At 36.3% G+C, this 6,594-nt stretch overlaps 1 pseudogene; it reads right to left on the bottom strand.

Annotated features, from left to right (window-relative positions):
• The window catches only part of LOC105538044, a 1,611-nt pseudogene extending 333 nt beyond the window's left edge, over positions 1 to 1,278 (bottom strand).
• Between the last annotated feature and the right edge of the window lie 5,316 nt (positions 1,279 to 6,594).

Raw genomic sequence — 6,594 nt, forward strand, 5'->3', positions numbered from 1 at the left:
TTTTAACAACTGATATTCTGTCTTTAGATGTGAATAGTATGAATGACAGTCTTTTAAAAAAATTTTCTTAGTCATTTGGAATCCTTAAGCATGCAAAAGCTTTGAACATAAAGGTTCACAGAGAAACCGGGGTTGTCTTGTGGTATCCAGTTAAGCCAGAGCTGGAAATGTCTCTAGGTCATCCAGGAGCAGAACCACTTCACTTGTCGGTCCTGCTGCCACAGTTCAGACGTCTGCCACGCTCACGTCTACCTCATCCTCCCTCACCATCAGGTTCTGGGCAGCCAAGTTATCCAAAATTAACCTTCAACTGAGACATTACATCATTTGCTGGCTTCTGGAAAAGATGGTCCATAACAGAATCTGCAGCATGAGCCTCTTCACTCTTTGATTTATGAAAAACAACTTTCCTCTTCCACTGCCCTTCAGCAGCATCATTTGGTTTTCAGATATTAAATTCCACTTTGACCACTCCTTATTTTGAATAGTCTTCCACTCATCAAGAATCATCTCTTTAGGACCCTCTTTCTTTACCTCTTCAACTTCACTCTCCTTATTTTCAGTGTCTGCCACTGGATGGTCTTCTCCTACAGATGTTTCCTCAGTCATATTTGATCAATCCAAATCAGTTAATTCATCATTCACAGTTCCCCAGTAGTGAGGTCTACTGCCTCCACGTTTGTCCTTGTGTTTCAGGACAGATCTATCACTTCAGTTACGCCTATAAAATTCACATTTGCCATGGGAATCAAATCCATCTCCTCAGCCCATTCCATGTCCGCAGCGCCCTCGACCTCTTCCAAGACCACCACGGCGTCGACAGTCAATAATCTGTCTATCAACTGAAAATTTGCGTCCACCCTTTTCTTCAAGTGACTTTTCAAATCTTTATTCTAGAGGTGATTGTCTTTCTGTTCTTCTATTAATTACTTTTCCTTCAACCTGAAGTTGTTGATCAGGTCTTCTTCCAACTCATCTTACTCCTTCTTTCTTAAGCACGACAAGCACCTGTGTCTCTTTCTTGTCAACCACGCCAACGCTGGGGCGCAGTAGTTTCTTGCAGTCTTTCTAGGACTCTTTACACAGCTGTTTGCCTGCCATGTTGGAGGGCCTGAGCTGTGCTCTTGGCTCCAGGGCCCCCATTGTCACTCCTGCTGCCATTTATTTTTTATTCTCCCCTGACTTCAGCACCTCAAAGAGGTCCACTTCATCATCACACAACTGGTCAAAGTGGTTGGTGACCATGCAGCCACAGCCTGCCTGTAAGTGCCCAGGCATCATGGTGGCTCAGTGACATATTCCTCCATGAGTTGCAACAGGCTATGCCAAGCTAAGAGCTCCTGCCTCAGCTTTTCCTACACTATTCAGTTTTTATGTTCTCACCAATTTTTAAAATCAATGTTTTATTTTTATTATAAAGATCTTTCACTTCTTCAATTGAATGTTTATTTCTATGTGTTTCACATTATTTATAGCTATTATATATGAGATTACTTTCTTTTTCTTCTAGATTGTTTGCTGTTGGCATATATAAATGCTACAGATTTTTGTAAGTTAATTTTGTATCTTGCAACTTTATTGAATTTGCAGTTCTAATAGTATTTTGGTGGGTTCCTCAAATTTTTCCAAATATAAGATTATAACCACTGCAAATGAAGATAATTTCACTTCTTTCTTTCCAATTTTGATGCCTTTCATTTCTTTCTCTTGTTTAATTCCTCTGGCTAGAATTTCCACTACTGTGTTGGATAAAAGTGGGCATCCTGGTTTTGTTCCAGATTTTAGAGAAAAGGCTCTCAGCTTTTCCCTATTCAATATACTATCTGTGGGTTTTTATTGTGTCGAGGTATGTTTCTTCTATATCCAGTTTTATAAGGATTTTTATCAGGGAAGGATGTTGAACTGTATCAAATGAACTTTTTGGCATTAACTAAAATCATCATATATTAATAGATTTGTACTTCATTCTGTTGATGTGATGTCTCATATTAATTTATTAGTATATGGTGAACCATTCTTGCATTCCTGGGATGAATCTCACTTGATCATTATAGATAAACGTTCTAATGTGTTGTTGAATTTGGTTTGCTAATATTTAATTAAGGATATTTGCGTCTATGTTCATGAGTGATATTGGCTTGTAGTTTTCTTTTCTTTTGACATGTTTTTGTCTGGATTTAGTATCAGGGTAATACTGGTCTCATAGAATGAATTTGAAAGTATTCCCTCCTTGATTTTCTAGAATAGTCTTAGCAGAATTAGTATTAGTTATTCTCTAAATGTTTGATAGAATTAAACAGTGAAGCCTCAGATCCTAGGATAGTCTTTGATAGGAGACTTTTTGTTACTGCTTCTGTCTAATTACTTGTTATTTGCCTTTTCAGGTTTTGAATTTCTTCATGACTAAATCTTGGAAGGTTGTATATGTTTAGGAATTTGCCCATTTCTTGTAGGTTCTCATTTATCAACATAAAATTGCTCATAATGTTCTCTGGTGATCATTTGAATTACTTTGGTATCAGTTATAATGTCTCATTTTTCATCTCTAATTTTATTCATTTAGGTCTTCTCTTTTTATTTGTTAGTCTGGCTAAAGGTTTGACATTTTTTTTCTATCTTTTCAAAAAACCAACTTTTCATTTCCTTGCTCTTTTATTTTATTTTATTTTATTTTTTAGTGTTGATTTTATTTATTTGTGCTCTGATCTGTATTATTTCTCCTACTAATTTTGGGTTTGGTTTGCTCTTACTTTTCTACTTCTTAAAGATGCATTATTCTGTTACTAATTTGATGTGTTTCTACTTTTTTGGTGTAGGTATTTGTTGTTATAAACTTCTCTCTTACTATTGCTTTTGATGTATTCCACGAATTTTGGTATGTTTTATTTCCAGTTTCATTTGTTTCAAGATATTTTGTAAATTTTCTTCTTAATTTCTTTATTAACCAAATGATTATTGAGGAGCATATTGTTTAATATCATGTGTTTATATAGCTCCAAAATTCCTCCTATTATTGATTTCTAGTTCTATTCTATTGTGGTTAAAATAATACTTCATATGGTTTTATTCTTTTTGAATGTTTTTGTGGTCTAACATGTGACCTGTTCTTGAGAATGTGTATGTGCTGAGGAGAAGAATTTATTTTTCACTTTTTGGAAAAATATTCTATAAATATCTGTTGAGTCCCTTTGATGTATAGAGCAGATTAAGTGTAATGTTTATTTGTTGATTTTCTGTCTGTATGACCTTTTCAATGCTGAAAGTGGGGTGAACTCCCAAGGTATTGTTATGTTGGGGTCTCTCTTTTTCTTTAGCTCAAATAATATTTGGTTTATACATCTGGGTGTTCCAGTGTTAGGTGTATACACAGTTTACAATTGTTATACTCTCCTGCAAAATTGACCCCTTTGTCATTATATAATGACCTTTTTACCTCTTTTTTATCAGCTTTTTTCTTGAACTCTATTTTATTTGATATAATTATAAGCACTTCTAGAGCTCCTTTTTGCTTTACATTGGCATGGAATATCTTTTTTGATACCTTTTTTATTTTAGTCTATATGTCTTTATGGGTGAAGTGAGTTTTTATAGACAGCACATAATAGGGTCTTGCTTTTATATCCATTCAGCCACTCTATGTCTTTTGATTTAATTTAGTCCATGTATATGCAATGTTATTATTGATTAAAAAAGCATTTAATACTGCTATTTTTTTATTTGTCTTTCAGTTGTTTTGTTGGTCCTCTTTTTCTTTTTTTCTTCTTTCCTTTCTGTGTTCCTTTCTGTAAGAGTGATTTTGCCTGATAGTGTATTTATTAGTCTGTTCTCACACTGCTGTAATGATACTACCTGAGACTAGGTGATTTATGAGCAAAGGAAGTTTATTAGATTCAAAGTTCTGCATGGCTGGGGAGGCTTCAGGAAACTTACAATTATGGTACAAGGCAAAGAGAGAGCAAGACATATATCTTACATGGCGGCATGAGAGAGAGAGAGTGCAGGGGAGACTGCCACTTTTAAAACCATCAGAGCTCATTAGAGCTCACTCACTGTCGTGAGAATGGCATGGGGAAAACTGCCCCATGATCCCATCACCTCCCATTAGGTCTCTCCCTCAATACATGGGGATTACAATTCAAGGTGAGATTTGGGTGGGAACACAGAGACAAACCATATTAGTATATTTTAATGTATTGCTTTTTTGTTTTTTGTGTACCTGTTATAGCTTTTTATTTTGTGGTTACTATAAGGCTTGCAAATATCATCTTATAATCAATTATTTTAGACTGATGACAAGTTAACTCTGATTATAAAGAAAAGAAAAAACAAACAAGCAAAGACAAACTAAAAGACTCTCATAACTTAACTTATTCTTTTCTACTTCTTGACTTTTTGTTGTCTATCTTCTTATATTGTCTATTTCTTAAAAAGGCATTGTAGTTATTATTTTTGATAGGTTTGCCATCCAGTCTTCTTGCTAAACATGTGAATGGCTTACATACCACAATTACAGTTTTAGAATATTCTGTATTTGTCTTTGCACTTAGTATAACTAGTGATTTTTATATCTTCTTATGATTTCTTATTGTTTATTGATGTCCTTTGCTTTCAGATTAAAGATCTCCCTTTAGCATTTCTTATAAGACAAATCTGATATTGACAAAATCTCTTAGCTTTTGTTTGTCTGGAAGTGTATTTAGTACTCCTCAATGTTTGAATAACAATTTTGCTGGATATAATATTCAAGGTTGGAAGATTTTCCCTTCAGCACATTGTATATGTCATACCACACTCTCCTGGACTGTAAGTTTTCTGTGAGAAGTCTGCTGCATTTGCATCAAAGTTGCATTGCATGTTTTTTGCTTATTTATCTTGCTACTTTTATGATTTTTTTAAATCCTTGACCTTTGAGAGTTTTGCTAATATATGCCTTGAGGTTCTTATTCATATTGAGTCTACTTGATGTTCTATGTGCTTCTTGTACCAGGATATTCATGTTTATCTTGGTTTGGAAAGTTCTTTGTTATAATTTATTTGAATAAACTATTTACCTAAATCTCTCTCTCTCTCTCTACTTCCTCTTTAAGGTGAATAACTCATAAGTGTGCTTTTTTGAAGCTATTTTTTTTATCTTATAGGTATGCTTTATTCTTTTTTCTCCTTTGTGTATTTCCATAGAGCCTATCTTCAAATTAATTATGTCTTCTGGTTGATCAATTCTGCTGGTAAGAGTCTCTAATACACTTTTCAGTTTTTCAATTGAATTTTTCATCTCCATAATTTCTACATTTTTCTCATTATTTCAATGTCTGTTAAATTTGTCAAATACAAATCTGAATTCCTTATTTGTGTTACCTTGAAGTGTGCTGAGTTTCCTCAAGACGGCTGTTTTAAATTCTCAGTTTGAAAGGTCACATATCTCCATCACTCTTGGATTGATCACTGGTGCCTTATATAATTTGTTAGTGAGGTCATGTTTTTCTAGATATTCTTGATGCTTCTGAATGAAGGTTCATTGCTGTCTGGGCATTGAAATGTTAGGTATTTATTCAAACCTTCACAGTCTGAGCTGTCCTTGAGAAAGCTTTTCATATATGCAAAGTGTTGTGATCTAAGTCTGTGGTCATTGTAGTGTATCAGCACTAGTGATGAACTGTGCCCAACAATGCTGCAACTCTTGCCAACTTCTAGAGACACCACTTGAGTGGGCTTGTGTAAGATAAGGGAGAATTTCCTGAGTTACTGGGCAAAGTCTTTCTCTCTTCCCTGTCTTTCCCCAGTCAGAAGGAGTCTGTCTCTGTGCTGGACTGCCTAGAGTTGGGGTAAGGATGCTGTGACCACTCCTGTGGCCATCAAAACTGGCACTGCACTGGATCATACCTGAAGCCAGCCCAGTACTGGATCTCACCCAAGGCCCATTTTAACTATGGCCTGGCTACCACTGATGCTTATTCAAGTACCATGGGCTCTTTAGTCAGCAGTCGATGAATCCTGCTGGGAGTGGGTTTTACCCTTCAGGGCATCAAATTCTTTTCTGGCCCAGAGTGGGCTTAGAAATGTCATCCAGGAACCAAAGCCTAAAAATGGACCTTCAGAAATCTCCTTGCTGCTTGATTTTAATGTGGCTGAACTGGAATTCAAGTTGCAAGACAAAGTCCTCTGTGTTTTTCTCTCTCCTTTTCCCACACAAAAGGAGGCTCCCTCTGAGTTGCACTGCCTGGAATCAGGGGAGGTGTGATGTAAACACTTTCTTGTCCATCATAACTGGTAGCATACTAGGTCACATGCACCCAAACTCCACTATCCCCAAGACCAGTGAGGTTCCAAGGCTTAACCAAGGACTGCAGTCCTTGTTGGCTGACTGCCTCTCAAACTGATTCTGGACCCCAGGCCACTTTAGGCAGCTGGGGGTGGAACATGCGGGGACTCATATTCCTCTCACTGGGACAGATAATTCCCTTCTGGTGCAGAGCTGGTCTAAATGCTCCGTCAGTGCCAGAAGAATGCTGCCCTGTGTTGTATTCCACAACGACAGCACTGAATTCTGATGCAAAGTTCCACATATACTTTACTCCATCTCCCCTCATTCTGCAT

This window comes from Mandrillus leucophaeus, unplaced genomic scaffold (genome assembly GCF_000951045.1).
Source record: "Mandrillus leucophaeus isolate KB7577 unplaced genomic scaffold, Mleu.le_1.0 Scaffold184, whole genome shotgun sequence".
In the NCBI taxonomy this organism is placed as follows: domain Eukaryota; kingdom Metazoa; phylum Chordata; class Mammalia; order Primates; family Cercopithecidae; genus Mandrillus; species Mandrillus leucophaeus.